This window comes from Triticum aestivum, chromosome 4A (assembly GCF_018294505.1).
Source record: "Triticum aestivum cultivar Chinese Spring chromosome 4A, IWGSC CS RefSeq v2.1, whole genome shotgun sequence".
Lineage (NCBI taxonomy): Eukaryota > Viridiplantae > Streptophyta > Magnoliopsida > Poales > Poaceae > Triticum > Triticum aestivum.
The window spans coordinates 653,597,374-653,615,949 of record NC_057803.1 but is presented as its reverse complement, the minus strand read 5'-3'; positions in this window follow the sequence as shown (position 1 = coordinate 653,615,949).

Below are 18,576 nucleotides of genomic sequence, written 5' to 3'. Positions count from 1 at the left end.
CGAGATCGAGCACATGGTGGAGATGATGTTGTAGGGAGATCAAAATTTCACAAAGCTCTTCTTGACAAAGATAGATCTAGTTAGGGGGCAAATAGGTCACTTAACTAAATCCTAGCTACCTAATTTGGGAGGAGACAACTTCAACTAGTGGAGGGGGAAGGAAAAAGAGAAAGGAGATGCATTAATGGAGGTGGTGTAGTTAGGTAGGAGTAATGAAGAGAGAGAAAGGTGGATAGAAGAGAGAGAGTAATGGGGGAGAAGTATTGAGGAAGAAAAAGAGTGAGAGTGGGAGCATGTGGGGGAGGTAGGGGGAAGGGAAGAGAGGAGGGGGAGGGGAGGTAGGGGGAAGGGAAGAGAGGAGGAGGAGGGGGAGGTAGGGGCAAGGGAAAGAGAGGAGGGGCGGGGAGGGACGGGTGGGGAAAATGTGGTGTGTTGGTGCGGGTTAGCAGTAGCGCAGGATCTAAAACGCGCTGCTGCTAAGGAATTAGCAGCAGCGTGCTTTGGGATACGGCGCTACTGCTAACTGGGACGAAAAAGTGTGGCAATTTGAAATTTAACAACAGTGATCTCAGCAAAAGCGCGCTACTACTACATCCTTAGCAGTAGCGCGGTTCGCGGGACCGCGCTACTGCTAAATAGAGTTAGGTGAACACCGTCGGTCGATATTTGTAGCAGCGCGTTTTACACTGAGCGCGCTACTGCTAAAAACTTATCAGCAGCGAGTTTCCCGCACACGCGCTACTACTAGTTAGCAGCAGCACTCCTTTTTCAGCCACGCTACTGCTAAGATTCTGTGTATAGGCTTTTCCCTAGTAGTGTTTCCATAGCCATTCCGAGATATATTACCATGCAACTTTCCACCGTTCCGTTGATCATCATCATGACATACTTTAATTACTTTTGTCATATTGCCATTCCATGATCATGTAGTTGACATCGTATTTATGGCAAAGCCACCATGCATTATTTTTCATACATGTCACTCTTGATTCATTGCACCATCCCGGTACACCGTCGGAGGCATTCATATAGAGTCATATCTTGTTGTAGTTTCGAGTTGTAATTCTTATGTTGTAATCAATAGAAGTGTGATGATCATCATTATTAGAACATTGCCCAAAGAAAAAAAGAAAAAAAAAGGAAGAAAGGCCAAAAAAAAAGAGAAAGGCCCAAAAAAAGAAAAAAAAAGAAAAAGAAAAAAAAGGGAAAAAAGAAAATAAATAAAAAGGGTAATGTTACTATCTCTTTTTCCACACTTGTGCTTGAAAGTAGCACCTTGTTCTTCATGTAGTGAGTCTCATATATTGTGCTTCAAAGTAGCACCATGTTCTTCATGTAGAGAGTCTCATATGTGGTCACTTTCATATACTAGTGGGAATTTTTCATTATAGAACTTGGCTTGTATATTCCTACGATGGGCTTCCTCAAAATGCCCTAGGTCTTTGTGAGCAAGCAAGTTGGATGCACACCCACTTAGTTTCTTTTGTTGAGCTTTCATACATTTATAGCTCTAGTGCATCCGTTGCATGGCAATCCCTACTCCTCATGTTGACATCAATTGATGGGCATCTCCATAGCCCGTTGATTATCCTTGTTAACATGAGACTTTCTCCATTTTTGTCTTCTCCACACAACCTACATCATCATATTCTATTCCACACATAGTGCTATATCCATGGCTCACGCTCATGTATTGCGTGAAAGTTGAAAAAAGTTTGAGATTACTAAAGTATGAAACAATTGCTTGGCTTGTCATCGGGGGTGTGCAAGATGAGAGCATTTTTGTGTGACGAAAATGAAGCATAGCCTAACTATATGATTATGTAGGGATGAACTTTCTTTTGCCATGTTATTTTGAGAAGACATGATTACTTTGATTAGTATGTTTGAAGTGTTACTATTTCTTTTATCAATATGAACTTATATTTTGAATCATTTGGATCTGAACATTCATGCCAAAATAAAGAAAATTACATTATGAATTATGCTAGGTAGAATTCCACATCAAAATTTACCTTTTTATCATTTACCTACTCGAGGACGAGCAAGAAATAAGCTTGGGGATGCTTGATACGTCTCCAATGTATCTATAATTTTTTATTGTTCCATGCTATTATATTACCCCTTTTGGATGTTTATGGGCTTTATTTTACACATTTATATCATTTTTGGGACTAACCTACTAACCGGAGGCCCAGCCCATATTGCTGTTTATTTTTGCCTATTTCAGTATTTTGAAGAAAAGGAATATCAAACGGAGTCCAAACGGAATGAAACCTTCGGGAGCGTGATTTTTGGAACGAACGTGATCCATAGGACTTGGAGTGCAAGCCAAGAAGCTGCCGAGGCTCCCACGAGATAGGAGGGCGCGCCCCCTGTCTCGTGGGCCCCTCGGGCGGCCACCGACGTACTTCTTCCTCCTATATATATGTACGTACCCCGAAAACATCCAGGAGCAAGACGAAACACAATTTCCACCATCGTAACCTTCTGTATCCGCGAGATCTCATCTTGGAGCCTTCGTCGGCACTCTGCCGGAGGGGGAATCGACCATGGAGGGCTTCTACATCAACATCCTTGCCCCTCCGATGAGTTGTGAGTAGTTTACCACAAACCTACGGGTCCATAGTTATTAGCTAGATGGCTTCTTCTCTCTCTTTTGGATCTCAATACAATGTTCTCCCCCTCTCTTGTGGAGATCTATTCGATGTAAACTCTTCTTGCGGTGTGTTTGTCGAGATCCAATGAATTGTGGGTTTATGATCAAGTTTATCTATGACCAATATTTGAATCTTCTCTGAATTCTTTTATGTATGATTGAGTTATCTTTGCAAGTCTCTTCGAATTATCAGTTTGGTTTGGCCTACTAGATTGATCTTTCTTGCCATGGGAGAAGTGCTTAGCTTTGGGTTCAATCTTGCGGTGTCCTTACCCAGTGACAGAAAGGGTTGCAAGGCACGTATTGTATTGTTGCCATCGAGGATAACAAGATGGGGTTTATATCATATTGCTTGAGTTTATCCCTCTACATCATGTCATCTTGCTTAATGCGTTACTCTGTTCTTATGAACTTAATACTCTAGATGCAGGCAGGAGTCGGTCGATGTGTGGAGTAATGGTAGTAGATGCAGGCAGGATTGGTCTACTTGTTATGGACGTGATGCCTATATACATGATCATGCCTAGATAATCTCATAACTATGCGCTTTTCTATCAATTGCTCGACAGTAATTTGTTCACCCACCGTAATACTTATGCTATCTTGAGAGAAGCCACTAGTGAAACCTATGGCCCCCAGGTCTATCTCTTATCATATATTTGCTTCCAATCTACTTTTATTTGCATCTTTACTTTTTGCATCTATATTATAGAATACAAAAAATATATTTATCTTATCTTACTATCTTTATTAGATCTCACTTTCGCAAGTGGCCGTGAAGGGATTGACAACCCCTTTATTGGGTTGGTTGAGAGTTCTCAGTTTGTTTGTATAGGTGTGTGGGACTTTTGCGGAGCCTCCAACTGGATTTATACCTTGGTTCTCAAAAACTGAGGGAAATACTTACACTACTATCGCTGCATCACCCTCTCCTCTTCGAGGAGAACCAACGCAAGCTCAAGACGTAGCAACTGCATGCGCACACGTTTGCATGTCTTAATTAAGCGGGCATGTGCATAACACTAATCAACATCTAGCTAGCTAGTATAAGCAAAAACAGAATTTGTAGTACAAGATAGTGTGACTCACAGGAAGTTGTAAGGAAGTAGTATATCTTCATTGGTATTGAGTCGCTTCAAGAACTCTAGCATGCTTTCCACTAAACTTGTTCGATAAGGTAGAAGATTCCATGTGTATTCATTAATGGTATTTGGGTCAATGAACCCAATTCCATAGCGTCCAGATTTTTTCATTTCATACATCTTCATCCTGCATAATACCACAGAAAAGAATATAGTGAGGATAATTACAGGTAATGATAGATTGATCAAAATGATCACTACAACTAGCTTGAGACTTAAATTACAGAAAGCAATCACTTACAGACAATAGCAACTGATGATAGATTTGACGAGTGCATCTTTATTGAATAACTGAAATAGTTCTGAATACTCAATGGACACAACTTTCTCATGGAAGTAATGCTCCTCCGTGACATTCACCATGAGGGACTCTCGATTGGAAATCTAGGTAATGTTCATGTACCATTGATGCAATTCACACATTCCCGTTGGGAGGTTCTTGACCTTGTCTGGATCGAGCAATGGTTGGCCCCGAACATATTTCCGTTTTATTTCCTCCTCCTCTAGCTTTGTCTTCTCCTTCTCCTCCATCTTCTTTCTTGCACGGGTCCTGTAGTCGTCGTTCCATTTCGAAAAGCCCTGATACTAGGGAATAATGCCCTTGCCTCGTGTTCTTCCCGGGTGTTCAGGATTTCCCAGGGCGCGCGTAAGCTCGTCGTTCTCTCTGTTGGGCGTGAACACCCCCTTTCGAGCATCTTCTATTGCATCAAGTAACTTTTGTTCGGCTCCCTTTAGACTTGCCTTCTTCGAAACAAGGCCTGTCTTCGGGTCCAACGCCCCCCATGCGCATAGAACCAAGTTCGGCACCTGGGGGGCCAGCTCCTAGTAACCGGAGTGACCCCTACATCCTCCATCTCTTGCTCAGACTTATCCCACTTTGGCATTGCCATCGCGTAGCCACCTGGCCCCAGCCTATGGAACTGCGTCTTTTTTGCGGCATTGGCCTTGGTTTTTCTTGACCATTCCTTAGATAATTCTGATTCCATGAATTTCCACGAAAGCAGGCCAGTGTTCACTTTGCTTCTCCAGTGTTCCCTTAAATTCCGGAGTCTTCCTTTCTGCAGCGACGTAGTTGGCCCATACAGTTTTCTTATGAGTGTTGAATGCAATTTCCATCTTCTTAAGAGCAGCGTCCCTGACTTTCTGCACATCTACATCAGTGAAATAATCTGGTAGGGTGAAATGTTCCATCGGAGATTCCCAAAGCTTTTGTTTTGCTATGTCGTCGACCCAAGTAACATATGGATGTTTAGTTTTTGGCTCTTTCCATTCTTGAATGGAGATCGGGAGTTGGTCCCTCACAAGAACTCCGCATTGATGAACGGACTTGTTCGCAATGTTTTTAGGCGTGAGGGGTTCGCCACTAGCTTTGATGGAATCGATATTGTACTTTACACCCTCCTTCAACTTTTGGCCCGGGCCTCGCTTTGTCCTGCTGTCTGTAGAAGCATATTTGCTCGATCCGGAGGGCTGAAAGAAGAAAGATCGATTTGTTAATATATCTTTAAATAAAAAAACATGTGATGATAACCAGATGCCTGCTTATATAAATATACCTCGCCGGTAGTCTTTGTTATTTCAAGATCAACATTGTCTGCGTCATCATAATCATTGTCTGTTTCATCGTAATCATAATAAAGTTCATTACTTCATCAGCTCGGTCGTCGAGATCTAATATCTTATCATCACCCTCCCCGGTATTGTTCAGATATTGGTAGCCGTCATCGGCTTCATTCAGATCATCTGGCGTGTTAGGGCTGCGTATGATCTCGAACATGGCCTCTTCTCCCTCTCTGCCGGTATTGCCCGCCATAGCTTTTAACTAATCCAGAAGAAATATAAAACAATTTGGTATTCAAATTACAATGCATGGATGCAATCAATAAAGAAAAACTGAATAATATATAATCTCGAATACATCGTCTCGAATAATATATAACTAGCGGATGCACCCGCGCGCTTGCGCGGCTAGACTTTGGTCAAATTTTTTATCAAAATTAAATTTGTATTTGTATTGAAGTCCTCCATATGAATTTTTTTAGCTTCTCACGGTTATTTTAGTTTTGGTTATCTCCATCTATTTTTTAGGTTCCTCGGCTTTTTTGTTCCCTTTCTCGCCTATCCATTAAATGGTCCTAATCCATGAGAGCAACAACAAATTGGTATCAAAGTTGTAATAATTCAAATAACATATATCTACATATTTTTTTCTTACAATATACTGGTTATAGAGTTTTGACTTGCCATGCCTATATTTTTCTTTTCATATTTGTATTGCTTCAAATTTCAATTAGGTTTATATATTTGAAATTCCATATTCTTTTATATAACACACATTCGTAACATATCTTTCCTTCCTCTGACTGAAGGCTTTTCATCCATTGCACATACTTGTCCAACAATTCTTTTACTCACTTATTTGTCCTCTACAAGATTTAAATCTATCTATTCAGAATCTTTACCGAGAGCTGTGTGTATTTCGACGGCAAGATTCGTAACATTTTTTTATTTGGAAAATGAAGGTCATAATATTATATGACATTGCATTGACCTTCGATATGGAATTGTTTTTGGCTTCAACACCACTATAGCTAATATTTCTATATTCCTTCGGTTATATGTATTTCGAACACCCTTCAGTTTCCAGTTTGGATTATTAGTACACTTTGCATTTCTTACTTTTAGTATGATGTGTATGTTTGAGCTATTTAGGGTCACTTATGTCTTGGATTTTTATTTAACCTGTGATCGGATCTGCATATTAGATGACGAATAAGTAGTTAAATCCTGTGTTAGAAAAAAGTAATCGAACCCTCGTTTTTCTGAGGGAAAATTGAGTTAAAATTATCATATAGCTTATACGGTATTAAAAAAATCTGAACTCAATCACGCATAGCCCACGTATGGAGCATGCACAGGCCCAAAATTTTTTGTAGTTTGATCGGAGTCAAGGTCACCACACTATATAATTTTTCTCATTCTGCTAAAAAAATTGTTTTTCTCATCACCAGAAAAAAAGCCTCGCGACATTGTCTCAAAAAAATATAATTTTTCTCATTGCCTCAAAAAAAATTCTAAAAAAAAATCAGACTGGATATTTTTTTTCAAAGTTATTATAAGCATAGCTCGTATTTCTCTCAAGAAAAAAAAGTAAAACAACTTGTAGGGCGTACAGGTTCAGAACCTATCCAAGGTCTCGTTCGATACCCACAAACTCCCTACCCACATGAGTGTAACATCCCGGATACAACTTTCCATATTCATAACTCCAACTCTTGCCTTTTCCGGAGATGTGATATGATTTTTCCTTCGTGGTTGGGTTTTTGTCTTTTGTTTTGCATTTTGTTCATGTCTTGCATCTCATCTCATCGCATCATCCGCATTGCATCCGCATGTTTTCATAAAAACTCGTAACCGTTCGCAGTTGCCCTTTCTCTCTTTGCCTCCGTTGTCATTTTGTCAGACCCCTTGTCCTCGTTGACCTCCTCGGACCGCTTTGCCTTCGTTGACCGATCCAAGTCCAACCTGGTTTTCGATTCCCTCTTGTCAAACCACCTAGCCCCTCCATGCACAGTGCAGACCCCCTCGCGCCCGTCCAAAAGTTGTCCGAACCCGACCCGCTCTGTCGTTACCGTTGAGTCCGGATCATCCCCTAACATCTATAAAAACATCCCCGTTTTCTTATTTGGACTCCCTAGCCTATTTTTCTCGATCGTCCGATTAGAAATCGGAGGGATCAAATACCCCCTAAACCTAGCCTACTTACTATATAAACAGATTAACCCTAGATCCTAGGGAGCTTGTCCCATCAGTCCCGTCCCGCCGCCAGCCAACGACCCGCTCGCCAGATCCACCTCGTTTACCCCATCCACCCGAGCGCCTCCACCTTGCTTTCAGCGCCGCCCAACCAGATCGCAGCCTCCTTCTCCTCTTGCCGAGCCACCACGCCCGCAGCCTCGCTGCCGGCGAGCCTCCTGTCCCAACCGTGCAGGCCTCCTCATTCCTCTCCCGAGAAGGAGCTCGCCTGAGGCTCCCGTAGCCACCTCCATCCCGCGCAGGAGCTCGCTCCCGAGCTCAGCTGCATTCACGCCCGAACCCCTCGCCCGTCCTCGCGACCAGCTGCGTCACCCGCGACCTCCTCCAGCAGGCCAGTACCACCCCTCTCTTCCTTGCCTCCCCTTCCATCTTCCTGTTCTTCTCCCTCTGCTCTAACCTCTCTCTCTTTTCCCCGTGTTCCCCTGTAGGAGCACGAGCTCCCTCCTCCTCGTCCCCGTGCTCGTAGCAGAAGAGGAGGATCCGGCCGCGACGCCCCCCTCCCCGTCCTCCTTGTTCGGTTCCTCGTCGGATCCGGCAGGTCTTCGTCGTCGTAGCTGCGCCAAGTCCTCTGCTTCGTCCAGGACAGGTGCGCCTGTCTCTGTCGCCCGAACTAGCAGCAGCTTCAGCCCGTTCCCGGCCAGATCCGCCGTCCTGGAGACCCGCGGCCCCTGCCGGACCTCCCCTGCTTCGCCTTGGTCCCCTCCGGTTCCCGACGTCGCCTCCCCGCGCCCTGGAGTCCATGCTCGCCTGCACTTGTGCTGCCTCCAAGTCCCGTTGCCGCCTCTGTTCGAGAGGAGGATGACGCAGTCGACGCCCGCGTTGACTTTGCGCCTCGTCCGCAAGCGACCGCCAGGTGGGCTCCAAGGCCCGGCTGCGCCCCCCCAGCTAGCCTCCCTCAGCTTCCAATCGGGCCCCAGCCCATGGGTGAGTAGCCCCCAACAGCCCCTCTCTTGTGCATGTTGGCCCAGCAGATTCGGCTCAGCTCCTGTTTTTTTTTGCTTCTGCGATTTTAGCATTTAACCCAGGATTAACATATTTGCAGAAACCCCCTTACACTTCATGCATATAATAACTCATGATCTGTGCATCATATGTAAAAACTTTATATATGTAAAATGCTTAGAATTTTGTGTAGATTAATAATATGCCACTTTCATCCATGTTTAAAATGTTTAACATGTTGTTTGATTAAATTTTCTCAAATGCCATGCTAAATGTTTTATGTCATAACTAAATAACTATAGCTCCAATTTTAATAAACTTTATATGTAAATGGGGTGGAAAAGTGCATAGATTAACATGGTGGTATTACTTTGCATGTTTAACAACTCTAAAATTGTGTATAGGGAAGAACAGTACCAAATTCATAATTTTTACAAGGGGATTTTCCGGAATTGTTGTTTGTTGTTTCCGGCCTCATTTAAACTTGCCTAGATACGTAGTATTATTATGCTTCACCTCTTTCCATGTTAATCAACATTTAATATTGTTGGGTACCTAAACAGGAGCTAACTAAATAGTTGAATGTGGTGTTTTGTCAATATGCAACTCGTTGCATATTGATCTCCACTTAACTTGTAGTATTGTTTGTTGCACTTGCCATGCCGTGCCTTATTAAACCGGACATGCATCATACTTGATTGTGCATCATGCCATGATTATGCTTGTGCGTTTACCATGTTGTTTGTTTCTTTCCGGTGTTGCTTCTTAGTTCCGGTCATGTTGCGATTGTGAGGATTCGTTCGACTACTCCCGTTCGTCTTCTTCTTGGACTTGTTCTTCTTCCCAGCGGGATTTCAGGCAAGATGACCGTCACCTTGGATCTCATTACTATCATTGCTATGCTAGTTGCTTCGTTCTATCGCTATGCTGTGCCACCTATCACATGTTCTTCAAGCCTCCCAAATTGTCATGTCAACCTCTAACCTTTTCACCCTTCCTCGAAAACCATCGCTTGGCTATGTTACCGCTTTGCTCAGCCCCTCTTATATCATTGCTAGATGCAGGTGAAGTTTGAAGATTGCTCCATGGTGGACAGGATTATGTTGGGATATCACAATATCTCTTATATTATTAATGCATCTATATACTTGGTAAAGGGTGGAAGACTCGGCCTTATGCCTGGTGTTTTGTTCCATTCTTGCCGCCCTAGTTTCCATCATACCGGTGTTATGTTCCCGGATTTTGCGTTCCTTACGCGGTTGGGTGATTTATGGGACCCCCTTGACAGTTCGCTTTGAATAAAATTCCTCAAGCAAGGCCCAACCTTGGTTTTACCATTTGCCTCACCTAGCCCTTTTTTCCCTTGGGTTTCCGGAGCCCGAGGGTCATCTTTATTTTACCCCCCCCCCGGGCCAGTGCTCCTCTGAGTGTTGGTCCAACCTGAGCGATGTCCGGCGCCCCCTGGGCAACCAGGGTCTATTCCAACCCGACGTCTGGCTCATCTGTTGTGCCCTGAGAACAAGATATGTGCAGCACCTATCGGGATTTGTCGGCACATCAGGCGGCTTTGCTGGTCTTGTTTTACCACTGTCGAAATGTCTTGTAAACCGGGATTCTGAGACTAATCGGGTCTTCCTAGGAGAAGGTATATACTTCGTTGATCGCGAGAGCTTATCATGGGCTAAGTTGGGACACCCCTGCAGGGTATAAACTTTCGAGAGTCGTGCCCGCGGTTATGTGGCAGATGGGAATTTGTTAATGTCCGGTTGTAGATAACTTGACACTTGACTTAATTAAAACGCATCAACCATGTGTGTAACCGTGATGGTCTCTTTTCGGCGGAGTCCGGGAAGTGAACACGGTTTTGGGTTATGTTTGACGTAAGTAGGAGTTCAGGATCACCTCTTGATCATTGCTAGCTTACAACCGTTCCTTTGCTTCTCTTCTCACTCTTATTTGCGTATGTTAGCCACCATATATGCTTAGTTGCTGCTGCAACAACACCACTTTACCCCTTCCTTACCCATTAAGCTTTGCTAGTCTTGATACCCATGGTAATGGGCTGAGTCCTCGTGGCTCACAGATTACTACAACAACAGTTGTAGGTACAGGTTTTGCGATGATCATGACGCGAGAGCGATGTTTGCTTGTTTTGGAGTTATTCTTCTGCTTCTTCTCCGATCAGGGGATAGGTTCCAGGTCGGCAGCCTGGGCTAGCAGGGTGGATGTCGTTTGAGTTTCTGTTTGTGTTTCATCTGTAGTCGGATGGTGCTCTTATGTAAGATGATGTTGTATTCGTGTGGCATTGTATGCCTTTTGTATGTACCCCCATCTATTATGTAATGTTGATGTAATGATATCCACCTTGCAAAACCGTATCAATATGCGGTTCTATCCTTGGTGGGACCTTCGATTCTCTTTAGGATAGTATCGCATATTGGGCGTGACAATGAGCCATTTCCTCTGATTTGCCGGCGGTGACGGAAAGTATGACTGCGCGTTGACCATCAACAAATTAGACCCCAGGCTATCCTCGATGTACTTGTCGCTTATTTTCTTCGAATTTCTCTTTCTAAGGGTGGTTGCGCAGGTGGGTGGATGAGTGCGTGTACGGTGTCTCAGAAGAGTGTGAATCTGCACGAACCTCGTTGAGTCCGGCGGAGCGGCGGGGAGGGCCATGGCGCACACGGCACACTGCTGAACCTAGTCATGGTCGGTGGCTAGCGGCTGTGGCGGAGATGCTGGAAGTTGGTGGCACTGAGGAGGTGGTAAGGAAGCACCGGTTCACGGATTTTCTGGACGAAATCATGCGATTCGGTCTAAATTTGTTGTTGGCAAGGCAACGATCTCAGCGCAGCGAATGGCACAAAAGAATTGTTGTTCAGAGGGAGGATGCTGAAGTATGGCGGGATGGACAGAGGGTGGCCAGGCTATTGGCCATGGGAGGTATGTGGTTAAAGGAGGCAAGATGCATCTAAGGAGATTATTGGATAATCAAATAGCAGCAAGATGATAGTGGCTTCTAGGGATGGTGTGGGTCCTACAAATTGTAAGCACCAGCTAATGATACGCATTCCTCCCTTATGGTTTCTCCATATCACTATGGAGTGTTGTTTGTTTTTAGTTGTTTTTACAATGTGTTAATAAGAAAACTTTCTTTTTCTCCACGCGTGTAAAACCGGTGACCCTCAGCAGATGAAAACTTGTGGTTCGCTTGCTTAATATATACTCCCTCCGCCCCAAAATAAGTGACTTGGCTTTGTACTAACTTTATACTAAAGTTAGTACAAAGTTGAGTCACTTATTTTGGGACGGAGGGAGTACAATGTATGCCTGGGCCTTTTCTCTAAAATAGAAGGATTCCACTTATTAATTGAAATTTGTTCTTTGTGTTCATCGACATAAAGGGATTGATTTATTTACACGTCTTGTCAGTGATGTGTATGACGTTGAAGATTTTATCATGGTTTTCTTAAACTGGACAGGCAGTACGAGTTCTAGAAGTTTTGTTACCAAGAACAATAAACTGACAAAAGTAATAGTACCTGATTTTGATAGTCTTTCATCAGTGTAATTTCATGCTATTTGAGTTGTTAAGCAACCTGACGCCAATTTTTTATAGATGACTATAGTTCATCTCTGCTCTGGTAATTAGATTAGCTTTTAAAATGTATTCTGTAGCATTGCATAATATTTGTCCAATTTGGGAGTTGCTTTGTTGAGCAGAAGTTCACATGGTGAGTCTAGCCAAGTAATGTCTGCATCAGAAAACGCTAACGTTAAGCCCTCTTAGCCAAACAAGAGTGGAGGTTATTGGTTCATCCGGATTCTTTGTGTGCTAAGCTGATGAAGGCAAAGTATTACCCTCATGGACATATTCTTGATACAGTGTTTCCTTAGTCTGCATCACTGACTTGGCAGGGTATTATGCATGGTCTGGAATTGCTTAAGAATGGTGTCACTTGGCGGGTGCACTACAAGAAATATGTCAACTAGTGACCTTGTGTCAGTGAGCCTGGAAGAATTGGTCATAGATCTATGACCATTTCAGACCAATTGGTCAAAAGCTGTTCGGGGGGCTCCAAACCCTAAACAATAACGACCATTTTGGTCAGAAAGGTTGCAATTTCCTTACACGAAATGGTCATAAAGTCCGCTGCCTTATTTCTAGCTGATCATGACCAATATAGATGGTCATAACCTTGTAAATTGTGGTGGCTTGCTATGCCTAGGCGCCACCTCATCAGTTTTGCCTATGTGTCATGTCCATGTGGCAGTTTTTGCCCTAGGTTGTGAAGCAACCTATATTTCTATCATTCCCAAAATTCCCAAAAAAATCTCATAAATTCTTTGGGTCATATCTTCGTCAAATATGTAAAAAACCTTCCTTGCGTAGTTCAAAAATAATTCAAAAATATTCATTTACCTATTCTGTTCAGAAAAACACTTTGTGAAGGAAGTACCACTTTGGCATGTCCAAATGGTATCCATTTTCTACAGTGCTTTCCTCTACCCAAATAACCATCCTCCACCAAATGCCAGCTCAATCCATTCATTATTTTGAGCCCGGCTTCAACATTCGTATTTATGTCCAGTGTGGTACTTTGCAAAGCTAGTACCACCTAGGCTCCTCCTTTTGAGATGAAAATTTGTGAAGACGGTCTTCTTAGTAATTGATCATCCTTAGCCAAAACTCACACCCATTAGCCATGTGCATTTCCCATACCGCTAATCAAACACTTGGCTGCTTATTCATGTTTGAGCATCGATCGGTCTCCTAGTGAGAATGTTATGTTGTGATTTTCTTCCTAGCACCTACCTGGGGAGTGCCCAACCCACTTGACATGCCTAGGCAGCCCAGAACACATGGCAACGCCACAGTCACGCTGTGACCACGCGGCGGGCATGCGAGTTTACGCGCTCTACAGTTGGGGCCCTCAACCACCGTCCAAACCTCGATGTATCGCCACCAAACCATGTATTTATGATTAAATAGGTACTTATGTAACTAGAAATGACTTTTGGAAAAAATAAATGGCAAACTATGAGGCAGCTGCAGTTCAAATTTGACCCGCTTCCAGCTGAATCGGTGGGAATTTGTCTTTTTCACCAAAGGTGGATCAAAACTTTTTACACCCAACCATTTTGTCAATTGTGCATTAAATATGGCCTAGTATTTTATAAAATTGATTTGGTCCAATTTTGCAACAAATATATGGTAGGTCCTTCATAAAAAAACTCATTGTTAGGCACTCGGAAAATGGAAAATGAATTTTATGTGCAAAGAAAATGAAAACTTCCTTAGGCAACATTGTTTTCCATTCCAAGATGCACCCTTTTGCACAATATGAGATCATTTAAACAAACTATGCCATGAATGTGGCCATAAGATTGATCATTTGGCTTGAAAAGCCATGAATCTTCACACATGATAGCTCATTTTTTAGAACACTTTTTTAAAATATTTTCCGTATTACAAGTTTATTATTTTTCCTGGAAACTTGGTCACATATAATGAGACAATGCTAAGGTTATTCAATTTTTTGATTTTTTTTTGAATTTTTTATGCCCGTTTCAAAATGCGGTCAAAACGGCGGGCTTGACCGTTCCTAGCTAGTGGTTGAATCTTGGAAAAAATTTGATGTTTCTCTGATTAAATAGATACTTATGTACCTAGAAATGATTTTTGGAAAAAATAAATAGCAAACTATGAGGCAGCTGCAGTTCAAATTTGACCCGCTTCCAACTGAATCGGCGGGAATTTGTCTTTTTCACCAGAGGTGGATCAAAACTTTTTACACCCAACCATTTGGTAAATTGTGCATTAAATATGGCCTAGTATTTAATAAAATTGATTAGGTAAAAATTTGCAACAATTATTTGGTAGGTCCTTCACAAAAAAACCTCATTTGGGGCACTCGGAAAATGGAAAATGGCTCTTGTGTGCAATGAAAGTGAAAATTCCCTTAGGCAACATTGTTTGGAATTCCAATATGCACCCTTGTGTACAATATGAGATCATTTGAACAAACTATGCCATGAATGTGGCCATAAGATTGATCATTTGGCTTGAAAGCCATGAATCTTCACGCATCATAGCTCATTTCTGAGAACACTTTTTAAAAATAATTTCCACATTACAAGTTTATTATTTTTCCTGGAAACTTGGTCATATACAATGACACAATGCGAAGGTTTTCCAATTTTTTGTTTTTTTTGAATTTTTTACGCCCGTTTCAAAATGGGGTCAAAACGACGGGAATGACTGTTCTTATCTAGTGGTTGAATCTTGGAATTTTTTTGGTGTTTCTCTGATTAAATAGATACTTATGTACCTATAAATGATTTTTTGAAAAAAATAAAGAACAAACTATGAGGTAGCTGCAGTTCAAATTTGACTCGCTTCCAACTGAATCAGCGGAAATTTGTCTTTTTCTCCCGAGGTGGATCAAAACTTTTTACACCCAACCATTTGGTCAATTATGCATTGAATATGTCCTAGTACTTTAGAAAAATGATTTGGTGCAAATTTGCAATAATTATTTGGTAGGTTCTTCACAAAAAAACCTCATTTGGGGCACTCGAGAAATGGAAAATGGCTCTTTTGTGCAATGAAAGTGAAATCTCCCTTAGGCAACATTGTTTTCCTTTCCAATATGCACCATTGTGCATAATATGATATCATTTGAACAAACTATGCCATGAATGTTTACCAGCTCCGCAGCTCTCAGGATTTCACGGAGCTGGAGGGATTCCAAACAACCCCTTAGTCTTCTGTCCCCTTTTTTGGCACTAAATTGCCACATAATGTTCATGATGCAAACAACTAGGGAATTGGTGCCACATTTTGTCAGGAAAAGGAATAAATTGAAGTAATTATAACTGAAATACCATGTTGATCTTGCCTGCCAAGTGCAGTGTTAGTTTTATACATACCTTCATTTTATTTTGTGCTCATAGAATCAAATAAGTGTTTTGGTTGGATGTTACATTTACAGAAGGACTGAATATGCCCTTTTCCGGGTTAGAGTTGCTGAATACGGTAATGTTAAGAGCCAGCTTGGCGCAATCAACAGGAAGCAAACTGGAAGGGAAATCCTCTCACCATACTTTGTGACTAGCTTTAGAGGGAGGGACATTGCTGTGCCGCACTTCGTGTTCTGCTACTAGTAGAGAATTGTATTTGTTGTTGACAATGCTGCGTACATAGAATACCTAATTGTCTTATGTAACTTAATTTCCTTGCATTTTCAACTCTGATTTTGAACGACTAAGGTTACTCCCATGAAAGGATTGCATCAGCCATTGGCAGCGTCTCCCTCTGTCCTCTGCTCAGTAGGAGCAAGATGGAGTCGCTGGAGCAGAGCATTTTCTTATTCTATCAGACAGACATCCACATGTTGTACCGATTCTTAGTTCAGAGATAGGGATGTATAAATGGTTGCCGATCTCTCCATGCATGGAACAATAGCTTTTTATGTAGGATCCATTGCGTATAGATGAGTCACAACATTGATTTCTTGATCCATTTGGAAACTAAAAGAAAGTACAGATAGGACGAACTTGTTGGTAGAACTTCATCATATTCAGCAGACGGAGTCCACGAGTGTAGCATTTTTTCTAGTACTACACCCAACACCACCTGAGGATCAAATTCACTGTTAGAAAGTTAGAAATTGATATTACAGGTTCCTTATAGTGCAAACCAAAGCAGCTAATCCAACAACCATCAAATGAAACCATGTTTTTTAAAATTAAAGGGTCTGATTGATATTGGTCCTTCTTTTGACAGATATAATATGTATACTGACTTATTATTTTCTTCTCTAGCAAGCACTATGGCGTCAACTTCCGCCGACGCGACGGCCATCGAGCACGACTTCTTCGCCAAGAACAACCTCAGCATGGACATCACGCCGCAGTACATCTTGATGGAGCTCGGCTGGATGTACACATGTTTGTTTTACAACCTCAGCGTGCATCAACCTCAGCGTGCATATTATTTTTACAATGCACCAAAGTTTCTTGTTTCTGTTGTGAAAGTGATGTAAATGGTGTTACACAGTTCTAAATAAAAATGCAAATAACTTGTGAATGTCAATCTCACTTGAGTCAGTCAATGAACTTATAATACCAGTCTCTTAGAGTTGTTGTTTTGGCAACCTAATACTGTTCTAAAAGCAACCGATTCATGATAAGACTTGGTGAGGCTGATGCACATAGCTAGTTTCAGTACCTTATTCAGTGTTAATCTCAGAGTCCCAGATTTGGGGACAGGCAGGGGTCCATTAGGAACATGGCAGTTAATTTGCATAATCCTCGACCTCCTCCTGCAATCTGTCTTTCTCCCTTTCTTCTCTGAATTTCCCGGTGTTGTATAAGTCTGTAAGATTCAGATTTTAAGAGTACTTGCTCCCTGTACTAGTTACTTCTACTACTTATTTTTAGTTGTTTAGTACTACTATGTAGATCTGTGATACTAGTCTAGTTGCTTGTATAATTTTGTTTATTAGTGTAACCTGAACCATGGAGTAGTACCCTATTCGCATATGTGTGATTATGTGTGTTCTGTAGTCTCTAGCTCCAGTACATGTGAACTATATGTTGTGGTGTAAATCATTTTCATTCTATCTTATAAACGTGTTTCTTCAATAGTTATTTCTGTTCAAGTCTTGTTGTCATTGATGTTAGCATTTAGTTTGTCTCAAGTAAAAAAATACTAAAAATACTGTGAAGATAATCTGAACCTCCCTATGTAAAATTTAGTTTGTATGTAATACTACTAGGAAATATGGGTGAGGGACTGAAAGGATGATATGCTTCCATGAATTTATTTGTAAGAAGTTTTTCTTGGCTGTGTACAAATCAGCCCAAATATGTGAGCCTCCGTTCTGAAAACTAAAGAATTCATATATTGGTAGATAGACTGTGATTTAGGATATGCTAAATAGAAACTTTATAACATGGAACTATCAATTCATCATGACTTCACTTTGTCCTTTAAATTAATATGGTTAGAACTACCATGGTTTTTTAAGTAGTTGGGGCATTAAGAAAAAGTATGTTGGATGTTTGGCCTTGCATCCGTCCTTCCATGAATTCATGCTTGTGCATTGCTAGTTATTGCTTTTTTTTGCAGGTCTTCTCCTTCCTCAATCTAGTGCAGCAGCAACAATTCAAGGTCATGGTCATGGAGCAGCAGCCATATATTTTTCTTCTTCTTATTTTTCCCTGAGATGACATGAGATGAGGTTTGTTTTCCTCAAGGTCAAGGTGTAGCAGCTCGATTTGATTTGATGTGATTGCATTCAGTTTCCTCATGCCTCTCTGTTTGCATTGCAGGCTCTGTTGGTCGGTCTTCAATTCTTCATGTTGCTGCTACTACTACTACATGAGGACCCTCTTCAATTCTGCATCCATTGCGGCCGCCGCAGCTTCCACCTCCAGAAGAGCACCTGCTCCTCGTGCGGTTACCTAGCCGACCGCATCCCCAAGTGTAAGCTCCCCCTCCCTCCGTCCTGGATCTCTAGGTCTATTGCTGTCATGCGCCATGTTCTTGATGTTGCGCGTCCTCATGTGGATGCCACGAACGGCGGTGCTCCTGCGTGCAGATTTGATTTCGCCGCATTAGTATGCGGTTGTTGTCTCATTGTGGTTGTTCAAATTGAGATGCACCTAGTTGATTCGTCATCTTAGGTCATAATTTTTCTGCATTCCCTGTTGCTGTAGCTTGTTGGATGCATAGTTTGATCTCCCAATGGGAATTATTAGTGAATGGTGATGTCTGTGGTCACGAGAATGGTGATGTAGTAGCTGGTATGCTTGATGCGTGTATGTCCATCTCTTTACTGTTTTGCTAGAACCATAAATCCTGATGCGCATGATGATCATGGTCTGGTTTGTTAGATCTATCCTGATGCGCATGATGTATATTAGGACTGTATTGAACCCTTCCATGTTTCTTGACTTAAGAAAATAAACTACATGCGATATACTCAAATAACACTCTGGTTTGGT